The sequence below is a fragment of the Macrobrachium nipponense genome, chromosome 41 (genome assembly GCF_015104395.2).
Source record: "Macrobrachium nipponense isolate FS-2020 chromosome 41, ASM1510439v2, whole genome shotgun sequence".
Classification (NCBI taxonomy): Eukaryota; Metazoa; Arthropoda; class Malacostraca; order Decapoda; family Palaemonidae; genus Macrobrachium; species Macrobrachium nipponense.
The window spans coordinates 39,619,979-39,632,478 of NC_061102.1; the positions used below are offsets into that span (position 1 = coordinate 39,619,979).

General features: G+C 36.7%; 1 protein-coding gene across 3 annotated transcripts in view; it reads left to right on the forward strand.

Moving 5' to 3' along the window:
- The window catches only part of LOC135212713 (dentin sialophosphoprotein-like), a 250,068-nt gene that overhangs the window by 103,092 nt on the left and 134,476 nt on the right, over window positions 1-12,500 (forward strand). The window lies entirely within an intron of this gene.

Sequence of the window (12,500 nt, forward strand, 5' to 3'; positions counted from 1 at the left end):
ACCGTCAAATTACGCTGATGTTTGTATAGCCACTGACTAGCTCTTCAAACTGAAGTTTACTCTTTGTATCGAAAATTGATGCTAAATTATGAAGCACTGTATATTTATCAATAATAATAATAATAATAATAATAATAATAATAATAATAATAATAATAATAATAAATGAAATTTCGCGATGTGTAGGGGATGGAGCTAAAATGTACTCGTAACACCCCCTCCCCCTATTACTTACCTCTGTCATTTTCCACCCCCCGCCCCCCAAACTCTCTCTTGCATAACGTCTTTGATTACTTATAAAAGCAATTATCTTATGATGCCTGGGAACACCTTCACTTGGTTCCCACATCTTGTACCTCTCATCTCTCCATAGCTGCTCCCCCCCCCCCTCCTCCCTCCTATTTCTTTTCTACCCATTACTCTCTTCATCCCATCCAGGACCTTAGATAAATAATAGCATTTTCGCACCTACTGTGACCGTCCTCATTAAATGGCCTGCCACATCATCTCTATCTCCCCATTACGGCTCTTCGTGAGAGAGGCTGGAATGGGTCATTAAAGGCGCTGTCAGATAAGGGTAAAGAATAAAAAAAAAGTAAACGTTTTGCTGGAACGGTTTCTCTCTGGGGTCAGCTGGAGAAGAAGAGTTCATTTCGTGACGGGGTTGATTGTCATTCCCATTATATGGGTACAATCGTACGTCGAAATATAATGTTGCAGCTGTGATGGCAACGTATTTCTTATACAGGTAACCTCACTTCAGAAAGCACCCGCTAGTGAATTGGGCGAATGAAATAAAGTTGGTTCTCAGTTTTCACTTCTCTTAGAAATCACATATACAACTTGATTTGATTCTACCCTCACTATTAGATAAATATAGTTGCTTGAATACGCATGAAAACTAATACCTCTTGAACAGACGTGTTAAATTAACGGAGGGGTCAGCTAAGGAAACAAGAGGATTTCCATATAGGTATGGGGAAGAATGTTCAGAAACTCCGTACATCACAAAGCAAAATGAAGTCTTGCAAAGGAGGGTGGTATCTGATCGTGTCTGCTTGGCACCGAAAAAGGCCCTTTGGGAAAAACTGAAGATTCGGCGTAATATCGTATCTAGATTTTGTTTCTATGAAACCATGATTGCCATACATATATGCCACCCCTGATAGTGCACTTTCTAGTCTCGACTTTTGTTTGATGTCGAGTTGTTACATTTTTACTTTTTTTACCCTATGCTATTACTGTCTTTTATTACTTTGGTTGTTGTATGGTTAGGATAATGTCCAGTGAAGAAAAGTCCTGCAGTACAGTTCAATAAGACGGAATCCTTGATTTCCAATCAAAACAGTGTTTAGATTCATGGTGCTGTCGTTGGAGGTTAACAGTAGGCAATAAAAAACAAGTGTTTACTATATTGGTGGGACTTCACCTTCACACGCAGATGTGTACACTTAAAAAATTATCTTGCTTTCTAAGATCTATGTCAGTGTATGTATGTGTATACGAGTGTGTAGTGTATGCGTTGACTCACTCTCACTGAAGAAAAGAAAATGCCAAGTTCGGTGAGAGTTGTTGATTTTGTGAATGTCCGTTTTCCCTTCGTGGGAGTGCAAATTTCACTAGTTCTGAATAAAAAAAAAAAAAAAAAAAGATGGGGGGCGGGGGGTTAGTTTCCTCCACGCAGGAAATCAGATCGGTTTCACTTCATAACTTCCTCAGTCAATTCGCCGCAATAATGCACATCCTCTGGGAACCGAGTAATAATTTAGAAACGTCTTTGATGAGTGTTTGGTTTCATTTTTTCTTTGATCAGGTAGTTTGAGGTGACATACCTTAAGAAAGTTCTTCGGTCTCACCTATTTTTTAAGACAGGGCTTCCCGTCGATAAAAGTTTCTTCTATTTTGGTAAAAGGTTTTCTGTCATTCACGTCAGTCTTTTATTTCATTTAACATCACGAATTGTAATAACGTTGATTGGCTCCATTCAGCATTGGGGCTATAATAAAGCCATTTAGTTTTATTTCTTATTTCTCTGTCTCTTTCTCCTTCACTGCATCTGTGTTCTCTTGATTGCGTCTGAAGAAAGAGTCTCTCTCTCTCTCTCTCTCTCTCTCTCTCTCTCTCTCTCTCTCTCTCTCTCTCTCTCTCTCTCTCTCTCTCTCTCTCTCTCTTTTGTGTTCGCTCAATATTTCTGAGTCTAGGGTCTAGTAACATTGACATACATTGTGAAGTGTAAGTGTCCATGGCTTTGTGGTTTGGCACATGAGAAACTGCGCACGTAACATGAATTCCTTAGAAGACAGAGACTGAACACTCACATCTTTTTGTGGATGATATATATATATATATATATATATGTGTGTGTGTGTGTGTGTGTGTGTGTGTGTGCTCTTAAGCACGCGCCGTTAGATGGGCTCCACACCACCATCTCCAGAGAGAGAGAGAGAGAGAGAGAGAGAGAGAGAGAGATAATCTCGTACTGTAAAATTACCGTAAAAGACAATTAAAATCATTACCCGTCAGTGTGCAAATAAATGGAGGCCGTGACGAAGGGAAAATCCATCACTTAGGGAGGTCGTTTTTATAAGTGTGTGAACGTGGTGAAGGAAATGAAAGATCCCATCAAACGAAGATACGAGATTGTCATTGACGGCTAGAGAGAGAGAGAGAGAGAGAGAGAGAGAGAGAGGAGAGAGAGAGAGAGCGGGGGGGGGGGGGGGGGGAAATTTTACATTTTTTTCCTCCCTTACCTTCCCTATATCTTATTTGATGGGAGAGATTTAATGCACCGAATGGAATTCTGGAAGGAGGAAGGATTTTTTTTATTGTTTATAGCGGAGCTGGAGGTTGGATTAAAGTTAACGTATATTTTTTTGATGAGGAAGCAATTTAAGTGAGAGGGTTGGGGGGGGGGGGGGATGAGGAGGGATGCGCTGAGAGAATGGAACGGTGAATGTGTTTTTCTCCTTCATATCTTCCTCTTGTTTTTTTTTCTCACTGCAATGATGAATTATAGGATGCATCCGTCGTTACGTAATGTATCTATTAGTCAATGTTTGTGATAGAATTACTGTTCATTTATTTTTGGTACTTGTCTGGACTTGTTATCGTGACAGGAGTATTTCTTTTCCTCCTGTTTATTGAAATATTTTATATTCTGTATTCTGAAGCGTTTTGAATTTGAATTTAATTCAATGAGGTAATAGGGTCAATATTGTGTGTTGTTCATATTCCTAAAATGAAGTTATTCAAACACAAATTCATTTCTCCCTTAGATATTTGGGCTGCGTTTTAATTCGTGCTTTCTCTTTTAGAATGAATACAGCCCTCCACTGAAGAAGAACTTGGATTCTAGTCTTAAGTACGATGGTTATCATATGTGTTTCTGAAGTGGTTTTAAGTGCTATACCAAGAGACGCATGAGGTGAAAACAAAACGGTCTGATTTATTTGTTGTACGACCATTTGAATAATTGGCATTAATATGAAGAAGTAGCAAATTATGCACCGAAAATCTTGTACTGTCTTTTCCGATAGTTATTTTTTTTCTGTACTTATTTCTTTGTTAATTAAATTTTGTTAAAGAATTTTAATATATCGACTCAATTTCGGTGTTTCGTCAAAGATGCCTTGCTTCTGCTCAACAACCTCTTGGTAAACAGAGTTGAGAAATAATCGAGAGGCCTTTGTAGAATCAAGGTCTCCAAGAGCGAGTATAGGCGTTGGCTTTCGAACTTGAGTCTGTATTTAACCGCAGTTTGATCATAAAACTCTAGCACATAAAGGTTTCGAATTGTGTATTCGTTTCCTCCCAAATGTTACAAAAAAAAAAAAGTGACGGTAAATGGTCTCGAAAAGAGTTTTTTGTTACTAACTGGAGTATTGAATTGAATTATCTTAATGATTATTGATGGCCATATCTTTTATATTAGTCATGATCCGCTTGGATGAAACAAACTTTATTGAGAGAGAGAGAGAGAGAGAGAGAGAGAGAGAGAGAGAGAGAGACTTCATTTGCCAATTATGCCTTAGAGATGAGAAAAGGGCCCCAAAAACGTTTGAGAGAGAGAGAGAGAGAGAGAGAGAGAGAGAGAGAGAGAGAGAGAGAGAGACTCCAAATGTCGAAGCGTGCTGGATAAAGCAATCTTTCCATCCGGCAGAAAGCGGACGTAATAAGAAAGCTATTTATGTGCCTTGTACAAGGAAGTGACACAATAATCATGATATGTCATTTGTTCAGTTGGTCTTCATTGACTTGTCAATGGAGATGTCTAAATATGGCGATATTCTCACTTGTTGTCTAAAGTGTAAGACTTGGAAAACCTCAACCGTCCCACCGCTCCAAGGTTCGTTGTGCTTGTAGTAGATAGCATAGTTTTGCCAATAAATTACTTAAAACTTCAAAATATAATTTTTGCAGCTGAGATTTATCATCAAGTGCTTACTGATAATTGGGTATTGTTCGTGTTGCTTTCTAACGTCACAGACATAATTGAATTTTGTTTCACATGCTTCTTACAATTTGCTCTACCGATATTGTTTTCCGGTTTGGGTGTCGTACCATCCAGGGAACAATCTCTTGTATGATGAGAATGCTCGAAGATGTGTCATTGTTTTTATATTATCTTTTATAATAATCTTTTGTATGAACATTTCTTTCTGGTAGATTTCCAACTCTTATTCAACTAGGCCATTGTTTATCGTTACCTGTTTTGGCCTTATCAGTAAATTCCATGTCTGTAGAATCTGTGTTTATATATATATATATATATATATATATATAGAATTATTATTATATTGTATGTATATATATACATTTTATACACACACGCACGCACGCACACACACACACACACACACACACACACACACACACACACATATATATATATATATATATATAATATATATATATATATATATATATATATATAGAATATATATATATATATATATATAAATGATTACGTGACTGTTATCTCAATATGTATGGGAAGAAATCCGTATAATTGTCTCCTGCATTGCAGCTTATTCGTGCATACAGAAGCAATTAGGGGTGAAGGTGCGGGTTTTGTAATTTCACTTTCGTCTGATGAAAACTTTCTCAGAAGCGAGAGTACCTTTTCCTGTCAGGTGAAGTAATTACGGTATGGTCACCGGCGCCATTACTCCCTGGATGCAGTTTTTTTAGGCTTGTTTTTCAGGCACAATTTCTTCCTTTGCGTGAAAATACCTGAACATTTTCATTTTTGCTTCAAAGAGAACGAACTTCCGAGCCCTTTTTTTTTTTTTTACTTATAGATACGGGAAAGGTGTAATTTATTTTTCTCTGAATAACCGGGTAGCTTTTATTTGCATTAATAAGGTTAAGTACTGATAAGGTAATAGAACTTTTGAATTTTCTGTTTTTAGAGAATTAATTAGTGAACAATATGATATTTGGTCTTTGTCTTATTTCATTTTTCAAATATAGGTCAGTATATATATATATATATATATATATATATATATATATATATATATATATATATATATAATTGTAACTAAGAGATTCCTTTGTAGTCTATTCATGAACAGACCAATCGTCACAAATACAAATCCTTGTATGTGCAGCTAGATAATTTAATTCAATTAACTATATGTTCAAAAACGGCTAAGAAAACAGTGCTGCATAGAATAAAAAAAAAAAACTATATTAGAATTTCCGAAAGTGTTTAAAATCCTCAATTGCCATTCGTAGTGACTGCGTGGATATTGAAGTGCCAGAAACGTTTTCAGGTCGGTGCCATTAAGTTAACCAGAATGTCGCGTTCTTGTGTCAAAGTTTTTCTTTCGAAAAGTGAACAACAATCAACTGACTTCCGACTCTATTGCGTGTAAGTTGCATTGATATTTGCGAAATATGACGTGCTGTACATGCGCCTAAGCGGCTACACGTACGTTTGTGATTTTTCTTTCTAAGATCATGACACACACGCATGCATGGTACTTGCATAATTTCGCCAGAAACGAATGTTCTTGAAAGTAATCTGTTGTATATTACATATTGGGACCGGTCCCCCCCCCCCCCCACCCCCCCCCCCCCCCCCCCCAAATCATGAAATCTATAGGGCGAAAATGATGTTGAAATATTTACATTTTCAGGGTGTTATAAACATAATATATGAAAAATAGATTGTTTATATATTTTACCATGAATGTCAATGTGTATTGTATATTAATCGTTCACTTCCTGAATAATGACTCAAGTACATTATTTATGCTTAACGTACGGGATAATGTCCATTAACACACTTTTCTCGCTGGACTGTTAGGCACTGCTTTGCCCCGTCTTGGTCTGTGCACTGTAAGGAATTTTCGTGGTCACTCGATTATATAAGACCATCTTGTTGTTGTATCTTGAATCTACTAGAAAAAATTGATTAGAATTTATTATATTAAATCAATTTTACGAAAGGAACCGAACAATCCCACAGACTCGTCGTAGCCTGTAAGCCTGTAAGACAGCTTGCCTTGAGGATGACGTCATGGAAAGTGCGTCGACGCTTCATGCGAGTCCAGTTTGTCATGTGATGGGCTGCACCAGAAGCTCTCTTAGTCACATTTAAGCTTCTCTCTCTCTCTCTCTCTCTCTCTCTCTCTCTCTCTCTCTCTCTCTCTCTCTCTCTCTCTCATGAATGTCGGTTAGAATTGTCATGTGACATTCTATCCTGATTATCGATCTCTTATCTGAATTTCGAGATATTTTACGATTTCTTGCGAATAGTATGTTACAATTTCGTAATAACAAGGAACAGATTCCTTACATAATTCTGCCTGGATAGATTACTTCTGCAGTGAAAGTATTGTCGTATATTCCGGTGTTAAATACAAAAGACCACGGGTATGCATGATTCATTGACCAATAAACATTCTATTTAAAGTAATTTGGAATATGAAATTCTTTTCACAAACTCTCAGTTCCTTTCGTTAAGAATAGAGAGAGAGAGAGAGAGAGAGAGAGAGAGAGAGAGAGAGAGAGAGAGAGAGAGAGAGAGAGAGAGAGAATTTCTATCACTTAAGACTGTACCTTTTATTTCTTGTCTCTAATTTCTGTTCCATTACGTTTTACGTCTTTCATCTCTTTTCGTTCCTACTCCTACGTATTCCTGTACTTTTTCCTTGGCATTTCCTTCCCTGCATTATAAAACATTTAATCATTTGTGTAAAATAATGTTTAGGCATAGTTAAATTGTACTAAGAAAAATGAAGCATAAAGTTTAGGAATCTTTTGGTTGAATAATTAGCATTCAAACTTTTTGTTCCGAGTACCAAATTTGCATGATAATTAGGAGTACCAGTGAGCGCTGGTCTGTTAAAATAAAACTTATTCAAATGGCCAGATAAAGCCGGTAATTGAATTTGGGGTAAAAGTTGAAATATTTTAACTAAGTAAATAAATTATAGTTGAATATTTATTACAATAATTCATTATGGTTACATACATTCTGATTAATTTCCTGCTTAGTGTGTGAGAATGGTCATCTATTCCGAGTAATTATTGTTACTTAAGAAGCGGGTTTTAAGTGACAGTTGGGTCAGTATTCGAAGTCGTTCTCACTAACTTACAGCTCCTTGATATCCCTTTGTTTGGTGAGCATCAACGCTTTCTTTACGCTATTCCGGCCAATATATTATTAGTTTTATTTTATGTTTGCATGTTCATTTTGCTAGAAAATGCCTGCACACTCGTGTAAAGATAGAATGCTAAAGGGCTCTTCTTGGAAAGCAGATGAAACAAAAAACACCGAAATATATAGAAAGAGTTTAGATTAAATCTTAGTCAAAACGGTATGGTGAAAATTGAAAATAGTCTCATTACCAATCATTTGAGGTTCTCTATCGTCGTACATGAAAAGGGCATTAGTGCCATATAATGTATATATATATTATATATATAATATATATATATACTATATATATATATATAATATAATATAATACATATATATTAGTCGCGTGTAACAACGGTAAGCCAATATATATAGATGTATATGTAATACTATATATAGATATAAAATATATAATTACTATATATATCACATATGATAATATATATATAATATGGATGTATACGTGTGTTTGTGTAAACATAGATCGTTGACCTTCGTAATCGTGTTGAAAGTTTCGATGTTCTAACGATATAATTTTTGGTAATCTTGTTAATTACCATCGAAGCCATTGTTTAGTCAAAGCCTTCCGTATAACTAGACCTTTCTTTTGCTTCTGTGTTTTGGGAAGTCAACATGCTGTTTTCCTTCTAAGTTTTTTGATCACATCAAACTATTCCAGAATGTAGGTTCTAGTCACAGGAAAAAAGAAATTATACGACTCATATTGGCACAGGAAAGGAAGCTGAGGTCTTCGGGACCAGAATCTGGAACTGACTGGAATAGATAAAAGGAGACAGCAGAACCGGAACCTTTGTTGTTGCTTCCAGATGAAATCGTCAAATGGGGCAGGGCAAGGGGCACTCGACCAGGAGCAGGTGATGTAAACAAAGGGTGTTGTTGGTTGGGTATCAATCGGGAGCCAAGAGTAGGAAATACCGTTTGAAAGTTGGCAAGTCAGTCGCGCACCTCATTCCCAAATTTCTTGAAAGGCAGTGCGAAAACCGGGCGAGAGGCTTTCAGATGCTCCTTGCAAATGACCCTTATACATTCGTGGTATAAGTTTGGCATCGGATTATCTCTTCGGGTGCTCGTTAAGTCTCGTGGCAGATCCGGGTGGAGACATTTCTGCGCCACGTCACTCCTGGGCAGGAACAAACTGGATGGCCTCCAACAACATCTCCAGAGAGTGGGAGAAAAGAAGAAAAAACTTAAGGCACGCACAAACGTACAAATGGATACAATAGAGGAAATCAGGGTGGAAAGAAGAGGTACCAACTGTGCTATTAAGGACACATAAGCTGCATGTTGAAACACGTAGCGCTCCTGAATTAAGCGTTGTCGTCTTCAGGTTGAGATAACGTTTGGAGGTCCCGAGATTCAGCGTTAAGGTAATTGCTTTGCGATTGCAGCCTTAAAGGAATTGCATCCAAGAGTGAAAGGCAATGCATAAGCGGTAGGAGGAAGTCTGAAGTCTGCTCACTTGACGTGCCATATCCCGTTGTGCTTCCTGTTGCTTTTCCAACCTTCCCTATACCCAGGTGCTGTACTTTTACTTGTTTACACACACACCACACACATACACACTACATACATACACACACATATATATATCATATATATATATAGATGATATATTACATATATATATATATATATATATATTTATATATATATATATGTGTGTGTGTGTGTATGTATGTATGTATGTACACATTCAGGATTGATGAATAAGCAGTATCCTTTGGTTGGCAAATATTTATATTTAATGTTACTTCTGTTGGCACAGCAGTATAGTACCTTCGTATCCTGTCATTAGTACTAGGAAGTAGTAAGATGGGTGTTAGCAGCTATAGTGGTAATTGCAATAGATGTCGTTGTTAACATTGTTATTGATGTTGTTATGGCAATGAGTGATGGAGAGCTTTGGTTACGTAAGGTCATCTGCCATATGCCATAGCTGTTTCATGTTTGGAGGGTTGTGGATATGAAATTAAATCCCAGTGGAAAGTCATTTTTATTTTTTGCCGATTACGGTAATTGACTTGAGATTTTTCTGGAAGATTTTGGCAGTACTCCCCACATTGTAAAAAAAAAAAATATATATATATATATATATATATATATATATATATATATATATATATATATATATATATATATATATATATATATACGTGCACACACACATACGTATATATGCTGCATACCTGCCAGAATATCTGCAAAAAACACTAAATTATACGTGAAAATGGCCGCTCTCAACTTTTAGAGAAAGGTGTTGTTATCAACGGTTAAAGCATCATTATAGGTCACAGCCTGGTGTCGTTCGTACTTGTTAAACTTGTTGACCCTCTCTTGAGGATCATGGAAAAAGAGAGCCACTGTGAAAACGGAGTCCAAGGCAAAATGTAGAGGTCCGTTGTTCCCCAATATTATCCTTCCTGCCTCAAGAGTTGGTTGTCAAACTCTCGTCACACTCTCACACTCCCGTCTCACTTGCCCCGTCAAGGACTCGTGTTTCTCGGGCTCACGTTTGGTACCAGTTCTTCTGCACCGTTCACTTGAAAATCCCCTTCTCTCTCTCTCTCTCTCTTCTCTCTCCTCTCTCTCTCTCTCTCTCTCTCTTCCACACACAACAACACACACATTATATATATATATATATATATATATATATATATATATATATATATATATATAATATATATATATATACACACACACATATATATAATATATATATATATATATATATTCTATTCCCAAACTTTTCCAGATGTGAGAAAGGCAAAATAAATTGCGCAATTTTATTTTGCTTTTCTCACATCTGGAAAAGTTTGGGAATAGTATATATATATATATATATATATATATATATATATAATATATATATATATATATACATATACATATACACATATATATATATATATATATATATATATATATATGTATATGTATATATATATATTACTATTCCCAAACTTTTCCAGATGTGAGAAAGGCAAAATAAAATTGCGCAATTTTCGATGTATTAAAGAAAGTTTGTTTTTATTTATGCTTCCTTTTCGGGGATCTTGTAATATCCATTACATGGCGTTAGGGTAATACTGAATTGTTACATAGAAACCAATTCAGTCTACGCTTTACTTTTCCATTGTCCACTCGTGTTTAAGGCTTTGGATGACAGCTTGTTGTCAAGTTACGTTTTGCTACCAAGGGCAGCTGTCTGTCTCCTGGGTACTTTTGTCTTTTATTTTTTTGCTAAATTGACCTCTCTCTCTCTCTCTCTCTCCTTTTTTTATTTTCTTTTTTGAACGTACTTTATTCCATATACATTTTATAGCCAGAGTATTATCTTTGTGGTCTTGAAGAATCACGCGATTCTTCATTTCAGCACTGTAGATGTTCTGCCCCTTTGGCCTTTATAGGCACAAGATCTGTACGACCCCAATCCTATTCAAACGGAAGCATAGCTGTTGTGATTAAATATGTTCTCAACAGCTGATCTCATGAGAGGCAGGAGTTTGCGCTTATGTTTAGCGAAATGCGCCCATTTAATGTTACAGCGCCCTGATGTTTCGTGGATTTTAGTTTGGCTTCCTCTAAGGGTGATTTCTGGCAATCAGACGTTGTAATCGGGCGATGGAAGGGGGCGAGGAGGGGGTTGGGCGGCTTTGCTGCTGGGGCTTGTTGCAGCCCTTGTGGGAGTTAGACTACGAGTGAAGAGTGATGGCCAGGCCGAGCTGCTGCTCTTCATTATTAAGTGAAAGGGGGAAATCATGAAGAAATCATTATGAAATGTGCGGTTGGCTTAATGGCTCGTTGTAGACGTGGCGTTTGAGGTGTACTATTTTTATACTCTTCTATTGATAATACTAATATTAAGCAGCTTTGATTATCGTTGTGGTTTCAGAGAAAAGCACAACAGTCACTGCCATTTGCATCCTTTAATTCTCTTACCTTCTCTGTAGTAAACGTTGAAATTTGCCATTTCATTGTCTTTTCACAAGAAATAAATTTTCCAGTGGAGAAGGGCTGGCTTCTCAGTAATTCAAAATAATACATATTCAAGCATGACAGCCTAACCCAGACATGAAAGCAGACAGCAGAGCACTTCAATTCCGCAACTTTGTGAACCTTCGTTGTTCGTCACATATAATGTGAAGTGAAGTGGAGTAGTCAAATGAATTGACTAATGTATTTCTGTTGAGTCATTGATTTTTTTATAAGGAACCTTTTCACCCCTGCAAACAGTGATATTCATATCAAGGGAAACTACTACCTTATGGGATCAGGCTTTCTGTCGTGACTAAATTGACCGTATGTCTCATGGCCAGTTCAGAACCTCTTCTTGATGTTTCTGTTCAAATACAGTAGAAATGTGCAAGAATTACAAACCATAAGATAACTAGAAATTTAGTACCGAGTCCCTTTTGCCTGTACTCTGTGCTCATTTAAACTCATTATTAATGCCAGAATCTTCAAAGCTCTGTTTTAGCATTCCTTGTTTCATTTCTGAATGTCAAGGTTCCTTTTTATCATTTATATAATCGGGACCCTTCAAGAAATACTCACGTGTACTTGGGTAAGAAGAATGATACAAGCAAGAGATAAAGGCTTATTGTAAAACGAATTAAGAAAAAATAAATAGATGGAGGACAGTCATAGGGAATCCCCTGTAAACCAAGGCTCTTGTGGTGAAAGGGCTATTGCCATCCGTGCGACTGTAGATCAAGGAAGATTTCTGACCAGGTATTTTATGTCGTTTCTTGGAAAAGTGTCGACTGTTTCTCGTAGGTTATGCTGTTACGGAGAAAGAAATGTAATGGTTCGTGTTTTGCAGTAC